The sequence below is a fragment of the Carcharodon carcharias genome, chromosome 19, assembly GCF_017639515.1.
Source record: "Carcharodon carcharias isolate sCarCar2 chromosome 19, sCarCar2.pri, whole genome shotgun sequence".
Lineage (NCBI taxonomy): Eukaryota > Metazoa > Chordata > Chondrichthyes > Lamniformes > Lamnidae > Carcharodon > Carcharodon carcharias.
Window position 1 is genome coordinate 73514395 of NC_054485.1, and position 13720 is coordinate 73528114.

Sequence of the window (13720 nt, forward strand, 5' to 3'; positions counted from 1 at the left end):
AGAGTACTGGACAGAGATTAAGTGATCACCCAAGATGGCATCTTGTACAAAGGGACTGGGGTCATTATTCCTAAAGAGATGAGAAAAGAGATGCTGATGCACATCCGCAAACATTAAACGCACTCGTTAAAAGTCAGCTCGCTTGGCAACTTGGGTCCTGTGTGGAGAAGTTGTTACCTTGATCATACACGGTGAAAGTGAAGGACCAGATCTATCATCACAACCACAGACATCTACGTGCAACCGGAGAAGCTGCTCCTTCACAGCAGACAGCTGATGAGGCAGATCTGATTTCACCAACTGAGCAAGGAACTGAATGACCATCAGTGCCAGAGGTCAACCATTCCCCAACAAATGCAACAGATCAGTGGCAACAATTACCACAGCAACAACACTTGCCACGGCAACAACATTCCCCAGAGAGATAATGTCACCTCAGGAACCAGCGGACACTGGATGAACAGCCAACAACAACTCACGCACGTACCATAAGAAAACCTGAACACTTTAAAGATTGTGTGTGTGTGAGGACAGACGGAATTGGAACAGACCAGAAAGAAACAAAGTGTTCATGTGTGAGAATTTTCTTTATGGACTATGGCTGTGGAGTAACTTGTAAATGATAGTGCATGCAATTTTTTTTTCTTTTTAAGAACGGGGGTATATTTGGATAAATCCCTTTTTACATTGTAGCTTCCTACATTAATGTGACATCTGATGTCACTATATGTAAATAAAAGTTTGAGGACAGTCACCATTTTACACACCACATGGAACATTGTTTAAAATTCAAATGGCTCCAAATATTTCTGGAGTAACATGAGTTTCCTGAAGCTTGGGAAACTGACTGGTGAAATGGAGGTGACTTTGAGCAGCAGACTAGGTGGGATTGAAACCTGTCCTTGTCCCATCTGAATAAAACCTCACTTGTTGCAGCAACTGTCTCAGTTCCCCCGTAAACATTTGAGAGAGATTTCTAGTGTGGAAATAGCATTCTTCATCCTGGGAGGCTTTCAAACTGATGACATCAGTATGGGATGTGGAGTGGTGGAATCAGCAGATGCGCAGGAGAGAGTAATTTACTCCTCTGCTCTCTTCCATTTCTCTACCTCACATCTCTCCTTCCTCTCCAATCCACCTCCCCTCTCTCTCTCTCTCTCTCTTTCATCCTTGTCCTCTATCCTAACACTGCTTCCTCCTCAATCCTCTCTCTCCTCCTATCTCACTTCCCCTATCTCTCCCCTCCAGCAATAGGCAGAAATTTGCCACTCTCATTATTCCCGTCAGGGACCATGATCATTTACAAAAACAGAATTACCTGGAAAAACTCAGCAGGTCTGGCAGCATCGGCGGAGAAGAAAAGAGTTGACGTTTCGAGTCCTCATGACCCTTCGACAGAACTAGGTGAATCCCAGGAAGGGTTGAAATATAAGCTGGTTTAAGGTGGGGGGGGGGGGGGGGGGGGGGGGGGTTGGGTGGGGGGAGGGAAGTCGAGGGGGGTGGTGTGGTTGTAGGCAAAGCAGTGATAGAAGCAGATCATCAAAAGATGTCACAGACGGTAGAACAAAAGAACACATAGGTGTCAAAGTTGGTGATATTATCTAAACGAATGTGCTAATTAAGAATGGATGGTAGGGCACTCAAGGTATAGCTCTAGTGGGGGTGGGGGGAGCATAAAAGTTTTAAAAATATTTAAAAATAATGGAAATAGGAGGGAAGAAGAAAAATCTATATAATTTATTGGAAAAAAACAAAAGGAAGGGGGAAGAAACAGAAGGGGGGTGGGGATGGAGGAGGGAGGTCAAGACCTAAAGTTGCTGAATTCAATATTCAGTCCGGAAGGCTGTAAAGTGCCTAGTCTTAAGATGAGGTGTTGTTCCTCCAGTTTGCGTTGGGCTTCACTGGAACAATGCAGCAAGCCAAGGACAGACATCTGGGCAAGAGAGCAGGGTGGGGTGTTGAAATGGCAAGCGACAGGGAGGTTTGGGTCATTCTTGTGGACAGACCGCAGGTGTTCTACAAAGCGGTCGCCCAGTTTACGTTTGGTCTCTCCAATGTAGAGGAGACCGCATTGGGAGCAACGAATGCAGTAGACTAAGTTGGGGGAAGCGCAAGTGAAATGTTGCTTCTCTTGAAAGGAGTGTTTGGACCCTTGGACGGTGAGGAGAGAGGAAGTGAAGGGGCAGGTGTTACATCTTTTGTGTGGGCATGGGGTGGTGCCATAGGTGGGGTTTGGGCATTAGGGGGTGATGGAGGAATGGACCAGCATGTCCCGGAGGGAACGATCCCTATGGAATGCCGACAGTGGGGGTGAAGGGAAGATGTGTTTGGTAGTAGCATCATGCTGGAGTTGGCGGAAATGGCGGAGGATGATCCTTTGAATGCAGAGGCTGGTGGGGTGATAAGTGAGGACAAGGGGGACCCTATCATGTTTCTGGGATGGAGGAGAAGGCGTGAGGGAGGAGAAGGCGTGAGGGCGGATGCGCGGGAGATGGGCTGGACACGGTTGAGGGCCCTGTCAACGACCGTGGGTGGAAAACCTCGGTTAGGGAAGAAGGAGGACAAGTCAGAGGAACTGTTTTTGAAGGTAGCATCATCGGAACAGATGCGATGGAGGCGAAGGAACTGAGAGAATGGGATGGAGTCTTTACAGGAAGCGGGGTGTGAGGAGCTGTAGTCAAGGTAGCTGTGGGAGTCGGTAGGCTTGTAATGGATATTGGTGGGCAGTCTGTCACCAGAGATTGAGACAGTGAGGTCAAGGAAGGGAAGAGAAGTGTCAGAGATGGACCACGTGAAAATGATGGAGGGGTGGAGATTGGAAGCAAAATTAATAAATTTTTCCAAGTCCTGACGAGAGCACGAAGCAGCACCGAAGTAATCATCGATGTACCGGAGAAAGAGTTGTGGAAGGGGGCCAGAGTAGGACTGGAACAAGGAATGTTCCACATACCCCATAAAGAGACAGGCATAGCTGAGGCCCATGCGAGTACCCATAGCCACACCTTTTATTTGGAGGAAGTGAGAGGAATTGAAGGAGAAATTGTTCAGTGTGAGAACAAGTTCAGCCAGACGGAGGAGAGTAGTGGTGGATGGGGATTGTTCGGGCCTCTGTTCGAGGAAGAAGCTAAGGGCCCTCAGACCATCCTGGTGGGGGATGGAGGTGTAGAGGGATTGGACGTCCATGGTGAAGAGGAAGCAGTTGGGGCCAGGGAACTGGAAATTGTTGATGTGACATAAGGTGTCAGAGGAATCACAGATGTAGGTGGGAAGGGACTGGACAAGGGGAGAGAGAAGGGAGTCAAGATAACGAGAGATGAGTTCTGTGGGGCAGGAGCAAGCTGACACGATCGGTCTACCGGGGCAGTTCTGTTTGTGGATTTTGAGTGGGAGGTAGAAGCGGGCCGTCCGAGGTTGGGCGACTATCAGGTTAGAAGCTGTGGGAGGAAGATCCCCAGAGGAGATGAGGTCAGTGACAGTCCTGGAAACAATGGCTTGATGTTCAGTGGTGGGGTCGTGGTCCTGGGAGAGGTAGGAGGAAGTGTCTGTGAGTTGATGCTCAGCCTCCGCGAGGTAGATGTCAGTGCGCCAGACAACAACAGCACCACCCTTGTTGGCGGGTTTGATGACGATGTCAGGGTTGGACATCGGTTGAGAGAATGGAGTGCAGTAAGTTCAGCGAGAGAGAGATTAGAATGGGTGAGAGGAGCAGAGAAATTGAGACGATTAATGTCGCGCCAACAGTTCTCAATGAAAAGATCAAGAGAAGGTAAGAATGCAGAGGGAGGGGTCCAGGTGGAGGGAGAATATTGGAGGTGGGTGAAAAGATCCGTTGAACTGGGAGAGGACTTCTGCCCAAAAAAGTGAGCCCGGAGACGAAGACGGCGGAAGAAGAGTTCAGCATCGTGCTGAGCCCGAAATTCATTAAGGTGAGGGCATAGGGGTATGAAACTAAGTCCTTTGCTGAGCACTGAACGTTCAGCATTGGAGAGGGGAAGGTCAGGGGGTATAGTGAATACACGGCTGGGGCTGGGATTGGAAGATGGGGTGGGGACGGAGGGACAGGCAGGGGTACCCTTTTTCAAAGCTGCGCGTGCCCCCAGTTTCATTTTATTCTTCGGCTCATCCGACGCCTCAACAAGAAACTCTTTCTCTTTCTCTCAAGTGCTAAGGAACGCAAGCTCCAACAACTCATCGACACCAACACCCGTCTAGGACCCTCCACCCCTGCCTGTCCCTCCGTCCCCACCCCATCTTCCAATCCCAGCCCCAGCCATGTATTCACTATACCCCCTGACCTTCCCCTCTCCAATGCTGAACGTTCAGTGCTCAGCAAAGGACTTAGTTTCATACCCCTACGCCCTCACCTTAATGAATTTCGGGCTCGGCACGATTCTGAACTCTTCTTCCGCCGTCTTCGTCTCCGGGCTCACTTCTTTGGGCAGAAGTCCTCTCCCCGTTCAACGGATCCCTTCACCCAACTCCAATATTCTCCCTCCACCTGGACCCCTCCCTCTGGATTCTTACCTTCTCTTGATCTTTTCATTGAGAACTGTTGGCGCGACATTAGTCATCTCAATTTCTCTGCTCCTCTCACCCATTCTAATCTCTCCCTCACTGAACTTACTGCACTCCATTCTCTCAGGTCCAACCCTGACATCGTCATCAAACCCGCCGACAAGGGTGGTGCTGTTGTCTGGCGCACTGACCTCTACCTCGCGGAGGCTGAGCGTCAACTCACAGACACTTCCTCCTACCTCTCCCAGGACCATGACCCCACCACTGAACATCAAGCCATTGTTTCCAGGACTGTCACTGACCTCATCTCATCTGGGGATCTTCCTCCCACAGCTTCCAACCTGATAGTCGCCCAACCTCGGACGGCCCGCTTCTACCTCCTACCCAAAATCCACAAACAGAACTGTCCCGGTAGACCGATCGTGTCAGCTTGCTCCTGCCCCATAGAACTCATCTCTCGTTATCTTGACTCCCTTCTCTCTCCCCTTGTCCTGTCCCTTCCCACCTACATCCGTGATTCCTCTGACACCTTACGTCACATCAACAATTTCCAGTTCCCTGGCCCCAACCGCTTCCTCTTCACCATGGACGTCCAATCCCTCTACACCACCATCCCCCACCAGGCCCGAACAGAGGCCCGAACAATCCCCATCCACCACTACTCTCCTCCGTCTGGCTGAACTTGTTCTCACACTGAACAATTTCTCCTTCAACTCCTCTCACTTCCTCCAAATAAAAGGTGTGGCTATGGGTACTCGCATGGGCCTCAGCTATGCCTGTCTCTTTATGGGGTATGTGGAACATTCCTTGTTCCAGTCCTACTCCGGCCCCCTTCCACAATTCTTTCTCCGGTACATCGATGATTACTTCGGTGCTGCTTCGTGCTCTCGTCGGGACTTGGAAAAATGTATTAATTTTGCTTCCAATCTCCACCCCTCCGTCATTTTCACGTGGTCCATCTCTGACACTTCCCTTCCCTTCCTTGACCTCACTGTCTCAATCTCTGGTGATAGACTGTCCACCAATATCCATTACAAGCCTACTGACTCCCACAGCTACCTTGACTACAGCTCCTCACACCCCGCTTCCTGTAAGGACTCCATCCCATTCTCTCAGTTCCTTCGCCTCCGTCGCATCTGTTCCGATGACGCTACCTTCAAAAACAGTTCCTCTGACATGTCCTCCTACTTCCTTAACCGAAGTTTTCCACCCACGGTCGTTGACAGGGCCCTCAACCGTGTCCAGCCCATCTCCCGCGCATCCGCCCTCACGCCTTCTCCTCCCTCCCAGAAACATGATAGGGTCCTCCTTGTCCTCACTTATCACCCCACCAGCCTCTGCATTCAAAGGATCATCCTCCGCCATTTCCGCCAACTCCAGCATGATGCCACTACCAAACACATCTTCCCTTCACCCCCACTGTCGGCATTCCATAGGGATCGTTCCCTCCGGGACACGCTGGTCCACTCCTCCATCACCCCCTACTCCCCAACCCCCACCTATGGCACCACCCCATGCCCACGAAAAAGATGTAACACCTGCCCCTTCACTTCCTCTCTCCTCACCGTCCAAGGGCCCAAACACCCCTTTCAAGTGAAGCAACATTTCACTTGCATTTCCCCCAACTTAGTCTACTGCATTCGTTGCTCCCAATGCGGTCTCCCCTACATTGGAGAGACCAAACGTAAACTGGGCGACTGCTTTGCAGAACACCTGCGATCTGTCCACAAGAATGACCCAAACCTCCCTGTCGCTTGCCATTTCAACACCCCACCCTGCTCTCTTGCCCACATGTCTGTCCTTGGCTTGCTGCATTGTTCCAGTGAAGCCCAATGCAAACTGGAGGAACAACACCTCATCTTCCGACTAGGCACTTTACAGCCTTCCGGACTGAATATTGAATTCAACAACTTTAGGTCTTGACCTCCCTCCTCCATCCCCACCCCCCTTCTGTTTCTTCCCTCTTCCTTTTGTTTTTTTCCAATAAATTATATAGATTTTTCTTTTTCCCTCCTATTTCCATTATTTTTAAATCTTTTATGCTCCCCCCACCCCCACTAGAGCTATACCTTGAGTGCCCTACCATCCATTCTTAATTAGCACATTCGTTTAGATAATATCACCAACTTTGACACCTATGTGGTCTTTTGTTCTGCCGTCTGTGACATCTTTTGATGATCTGCTTCTATCACTGCTTTTGCCTACAACCACACCACCCCCCTCCGCTTCTCTCCCTCCACCCAACCCCCCCCACCTTAAACCAGCTTATATTTCAACCCTTCCTGGGATTCACCTAGTTCTGTCGAAGGGTCATGAGGACTCGAAACGTCAACTCTTTTCTTCTCCGCCGATGCTGCCAGACCTGCTGAGTTTTTCAAGGTAATTCTGTTTTTGTTTTGGATTTCCAGCATCCGCAGTTTTTTGTTTTTATCACCATGATCATTTCTCTGGTTGGTACCAGCTCCCTGGGTAATTTTTAATAAACCAGCGTTAAAAATCCAGAACGTTCACTTTATACTTGATGAAACTTACATTTAAAATTTCTGATACGGTCAATTTCAGCTGGATTACACTGATAAAATCAACACAAACTGGCATCAGCTCCTCAGCCACAACCTGTGCACTTGTGGATGTTGCGTGGTTTGTCAAGGAGTTTCACAAAAATAGACTTTTTTTAAAAAAACTGAGACCAATTGAAGCAGTTTTATTTAAGGCTGGTACACTGTGATCTAATTGGCTTCATGATCAATGCAGTGTGTAAATATCTACAGGAAAATTTCTTCATTTTACAACATGTTTGTGTTTCAATAAATGGTGGGTGGGGTTTGTACAGGGAGCCCAGAGCCTGAGGAATTATTCATGTGGCCCTGACAACAACTTTAATCCATGTTCATGGAATAATCCATCTGGACCCACTTGTTCTCTGAGTCAGAGGGTTGTGGGTTCAAGTCCCACTCCAGGACTTGAGCACAAAAAAATCATGGCTGACACTCCAGTGCAGGACTGAGGGGTGGAAGAGATTAAAGAGATAGTGAAGGGAGAGGCCATGGAGGGATTTGAAAACAAGCTCAAAAACTTCACTAAAACTAAAACTGAGCTTTCCTGTGTGGGCTAGAGTGGGCTATTCCTCGAGTTTTATTCCTGACAGACAGTTAGAACTGTGCCTAAACAATAGAACTTTCATGAGTGAATGAAAGCAGAATGGTTAATCAGCAGTACTGATTGAAGACAATCCCTTAAGATGTCCATTCCAACTGACACCAGGGACTTTACCACCTTTCACAGCTTCAGGAACCCAGACACAAAGACACACTGACACCTGCAGCTCTAACTAGTTACCACTTTAAATCAAATCAAACTTTCAGGCTGCCAGTTTACAGAGGGAAAGGCATTCTGTACACAGATTTGAACATATGAACAAGGAGCAGGAGTAGGCCGTTCTGCTCCTTGAACCTGCCCTGCCATTTAATAAAATCATGGCTGATCTGACAGTAACCTCAAATCTGTATCCTGCCTACCCCCGATTACATATCATCCCCCTTGCTTACCAAGAATCTGTCCATCTCTGCCTTAAAAATATTAGACTCTGCTTCCACCGCCTTCTCAGGAAGAGAGTTCCAAAGACTCACAACCCTCTGAGAGAAAAAAAAATTGCCTCATTTCCGTTTTAAATGGGCAACCGTTTATTTTTAAACAGTGACCCCTAGTTCTAGATTCTCCCACAATAGGAAACATCCTCTCCACATCCACCCTGTCAAGACCCCTGAAGATCTTATATGTTTCAACTAAGTTGCCTCTTACTCTTCGAAACTCCAGCATATACAAGCCTAGCCTGTCCAACCTTTCCTCATAAGACAACCTGCCCATTCCAGGTATTAGATTGGCAATCCTTCTCTGAACTGCTTCCAACGCACCTACGTCCTTCCTTAAATAACGTGACCAACATTGTAAACAGTACTCCAGATCTGGTCACGATAGTGCTCTGTATAACTAAAACATAACCTCCCTACTTTTATATTCAATTGTCCTTGCAATAAATGATAACATTCTATTAGCTGTCCTAATTACTTGCTTGAAACTTAACGCCTTAGAAATGAATGTAGTACAACAGAAATATAAGTTATTATCAGCCATTGCTTATTTAGCACTTTCGTGTCTGAATCAGAAAGTTGTGAGTTCAAGTCTCAATCCAGGGACTTATGTACTGAGTCTGACACTCCAGTGCAGTACTGAGGGAATGCTGCACTGTCAGTGGTACCATCTTGCAGATGAGTTAAACCAAGGCCCTGTCAGGTCAATGTAAAAGATCCCATGACACTATGCTATGGGGGGGTGCGGTGGTTACCCCTGAAATTCTGGCCAATAATCTCACAATTAACGTCACATAAACAAATGACCTGATCATTATCACATTGCTGTTTGTGGGAGCTTGCTGGACACAAATTGGCTGCCATGTTTCCTACATTACCACAGACAGTACATTTCAAAAAGCTCTTCATTGGCTGTAAAGTGCATTTAGAAATCTTGAATTTGTAAAGTTGAGATAAAACTGGATTTTTTTCTTTCTTGGGGAAATCAGTGACATTGACCAATATATTGTGTACAGAACTCTTACTGTCAGCTCCTGAGTGTTTCACTGAATAGGAACATACCCTGCTGACAAATCAGGTAGCTAGAGTTAATCTAAAAAGTGAATTTATTGTGAGTACAGAAGATTGATAAACAGCAGCCAAACAATATTCAGTTCACACCAAACTTTGAATCAACCAAAATAAAGCATTTGAAAATAACTCAAGATCTTTCCCAGAACTTGAAATGGATCTTGGAAGAGTGTAAGGTGAATATATTACACCATTATTACATTGAGGTATGATGGGCTGATGGAACTCAGGCCCCCACTCCCTCACAATTCTCAGGACAGTAGTCTTCCCAGACAGGAGAGTACAAACATTACCCATGGTATTAGTCAAACATTCATCACCTGAAGAGGATCTGTCTATAATTCACATCACCAACTAAAGCAGGGTCCGATTCTACCCCATATCCACTCCTGAGAGCTAGCTCACTTTACTAACACACACACACACACACATCAGGGGAAACTCTCTCTCAGTACTACAGACAGAAGTATCACAGACGCTTTAAAAGGTGTTACCCGAAAGTTGCCAATGAACAATATATTTCTATGTGAGAGTGTATTTCTCATCCTTGGAGTGAGAAAGTCAATTTACAATAACTCGGCAGCAAAGTCTTTTGTACTTGAAAAGGATAGGTTAGTTTATTTCAAAACTCTTGCTCTGGAAGTTCCTTAAGGAAAAATGATACAACTCACAAATACACACAAAGATTAATTACAGATTAAGATAAAACAATACTTATAAACATTGGTTCCATTTAGTCTATATTCGGTACAGGCCTGATAGGTTTTGAAATCGAGATGTTGCATTGTCAGAAGTGAAGGTCTTGGTATTGTAGAGATGTCTCTGCAGCTATGATGGTTTCTACTGTCAAATTGCCTGAGATTGCTTTAACAGGTGAGATTTGTAGGTGGAATCTGATTTACAGGGAGGAGAGAAGGTTCCTTCTGCTGGTGTGGCACATTTAGCTACCTAATTACTTTACATCAGACGAGGATCTTTCTTAGATGCCTTTCTCTGTCTCTCCCTAGGTTGAACCATCTTCAAGGTGGATCTGCCTTTACCAGCCCTTTTCAATGCTTTTTGCAGGCAAGACAAGATGACCACTATTACCATGTGACCTGTACAAGAAAGCCCAGTCACTTTCCAAAAAGGCATGTGGTAATTCCATTACAGTTATCCGAAGTCTCCTTACCCCGTGAAGTGATCAAAGGGCCAAGGTTGTTCACGCTTTACAGTGACTTTTTAGTTTTTTTGTGTTTGGTGGAAAAGCCATCAAGTCAATGAGCTTCTCTTTACTCTTTTGGACCACTCATTGAATTTTAAAGGTATATGTCTGAGGATGCCTCCTCTTTGTCTGGCTGAAGGGGTTACAGCCCGAATCCAAAAGGAGAAAATCACATGACACTTGGAGTTTATTTTGGAAACAGTTTTAAAACTCAGTCCAACATTTACAAAATGTGACTTTCAAAACAATTCTTCTAAAAATTTGTAACATCAAAACTAGACATTGTAACAGTAATGGAAATCTGGAACTCCACAGAAAAATTTGACCTGGAAGTCAATTGAAAATTTTAAAACTGTGATTGATAGAATTTTATTAGGGAAGGTTCAGGGCTACAGAGCCAAGGCAGGTACAGATCAGCCATGATATACCTGAATTACTTAAAAGACTGGAGGGATTACTCAGGTTCCAACATTTTTTAAAGTCCTCTCCGTTTCCCCTCCAATCTCATCTCCAACAATATTTGTTCTATTCAACCTCCAACAGAGCTTCTGAACCCATACCCTCTCTATCACAAAGATCACTTCCTTCCCCCTGTGTGAGTGTGTTGATGGACCAGGAGATACGCTGACTGTGAAAGCCTTGTCTCACATCTCACATTTGAACAGTTTCTCTCATGTGAATCCTCTGATGTAGCAGGAGCTTCGATGAGCTCGAGAAGGATTTGTTGCACACATCGCATTTGAATGGTTTCTCCCCGGTATGAATGCATTGGTGTACGTGGAAGGTCAACGACATGGAGAATGATTTGTTGCACACCTCACAAGTGAATGGTTTCTCCCCTGTGTGAATACGCCAGTGACTCACCAGGGTCGATGACTGTGCAAAGAGCCTGTTAGAAACCTCAACGCTTGAACGGTTTCTCCCCAGCGTGGTTGTGTTGATGATTCATGAGTGTTGATGATTGGGCGAAGGCTTGGTTGCACATCTCACACTTGAATGGTTTCTCTACCATGTAGCTGCAGTTGTGTTACAGGTGATAAAACAGATGCACCTTATATGCTAGGAGATCTTATGAGCCAGTGGATCCCTCCTCACACACATCACACTTGAACAGCCCCTCACTTGTAGGAATGAGTCAGTGGTTTATGAGGCTTGAATGATTGAAGCTCTCACCACACTTGGAGCCCACTCACACTTCTTCCCAGCCTCACCCTGACTGATCGCCCACAGCTGAACCTTTGGAAAGGTTGGCTCTGATGGAAGGTTCCACACCACTGACCAATTTCAGATCTGATGATATGTCAAAGTTCCCCTGACCCAAACGATTTCCAGATGATGGTTTTACTGCCCAACCTTCTGTGCTGAGCAATGCTGTGAAGGGTCTGGATGTCTTCCCACAGTTGTGCAATTGTTCCTTGGTTGATGGTCAGGATTTATCTGTGGTGTCTATCCTCTCTGTATTCTCTGGTGTAGTAAGGTGCAATCCTTCTGTAAACAGGAAAAGGAAACATGATTTCCTCCAACTCCCTCTCCTCCTTTGCCGAAGGGCTGACTCCTCAGTTAGAGATTGTTTCACAGTGAGTTCTAGTCTGGTATTCCCTTGTGTGGGGGAATCAGGTGCAAGCCCTTTCTTTTCCTTACATGACTGTCACACACCCTCTGTTTCCAGCAAGGTCACTGGATTCTGACCAGGAGCAGACAACGTTGTTAATTTCTTTCCTCCACCCAGCCCCCATCTTCCCAGGCACTGTGAGGACAATGGAAAAGACAGTCAGGCGGAGTGTAAAATGGGCTGTCAATTCACATGTGCCATGCTGGTGAAAACCAGTCTTACTCTTAGACTATGTGTTTAATATAAGACACTCAGGAGAAATATTAATTCAATAGAGATTTTGAACTTTCTCCCCTTGTTTTTCACAATTATTTGGAGAAAACACACTGGACAGGAAGTGCTAGAAGCTAAGGAAAATATTGCTTCAGTGTAGCTGATTGAAGGGTTCTGGTTTATCCTGGGAAATTAGATACACTGCACTCGCTCAGACTGCACATCCCAAATTCAGCTTTCAGCCACAGCCCTGGGCAAAACAATCAAATCCAAGCCCAGGCTTTTGGGAAAGGCCAATGCCTTCAGGTAAAATCTTTAAAGAAGACATTAAAAGGCACTTCAATAAATGTGTCTCCAGGTATGGCAGCCGAATTGCTATGCTGCTGGTTTAACAATCCAGAGATTGTGAATTCAAATCCAACTATGGAAAGTTACATACATAGAATTACAGTGCAGAAACAGGCCATTCAGCCCAATTGGTCCATGCTGGTGTTTCTGCTTCACACAAGCCTCCTCTCATCCCTCTTCATCTCACCCTATCAGCATATCCTTCTGTTCCACGCTCCCTCAAGTACTTATCTAGTTTCTCCTTAAAGATATCTATGCTACTTCTCTCAAGTATGATGTACCTACAACCTTTATTAATATTTGAAGTTTATTCAAAGTCTGATGTACCTTCTGTTTCATCTCACCCTATCAGCATATCCTTCTGTTCCTTTCCTCCTCATGTGCTTATTGAGATTCCAGCAAGGGGCTAGCAGACAGGTCTGCTGAGGGGTGAGGGACCATTCCCAAAGTAACCTCCGCAGTCACAGAGTGATGATCCCAACACAGAGTCATTCACAGATCACAGTGTCATTTCCCAAATCACGGATTCAATCACCGTTCTCCCTCTATCTCTCTAACTCTCCCTGTTGTCCCTCTTCCCCTGTCTCCTGTGTCCCTCTGTCCTGTGTCCCTCCCTACTGTGTCTCTCTCTCTCCACTGTGTCTCTCTCCTGTGTCTTCCTCTCTCTTGTTACCCTCTCTTCTGCGCCCCTCTCTCCTGTACATGTGCTGATCCTACCACTACATATCATCACTGCCTTGGAATGCTATGGGTCTTCCTCTTCTGATCTGCTGTCAAACACATCCGAGGCTACACATCCCACATTGATGTTGTCAGTTTGAAAGCCTCCGAGGATGAAGAATGCTATTCTCACACTAGAAATTTCTGTCAAACATTTACCAGAAGGAACTGAGACAGCAACTGCAATAAGTAAGTTTTTATTCAGATGGTACAATGACAAGTTTAAATCCCCACCTGATTTGCTGCTCAAAGTCGCCTCCGTTTCACTGGTCAGTTCCCCAAGCTTCAGGAAACTCATGTTACTCCATAAATATCTGGATTGGCTGTGAGAGATGTCAATCAGAGAGCCCACCCACTCTGCCCATTCCCTTCTCTTCCTCCTCCACAGCTGGTTCACTTCCTGTAGGGACTGAAAACCAAGTGAGGAGATGGTGAGTGAAGGAGCAG

The 13720-nt window shown here is 46.2% G+C and overlaps 1 long non-coding RNA gene across 1 annotated transcript; it reads right to left on the bottom strand.

Moving 5' to 3' along the window:
* Positions 1-9771: 9771 nt before the first annotated feature.
* Positions 9772-13658, bottom strand: LOC121291939. The gene is made up of 2 exons (XR_005946122.1): positions 13508-13658; positions 9772-12127 (listed from the first exon to the last, which is right to left on the bottom strand). It is a non-coding gene; the product is annotated as an uncharacterized LOC121291939 (long non-coding RNA).
* Between the last annotated feature and the right edge of the window lie 62 nt (positions 13659-13720).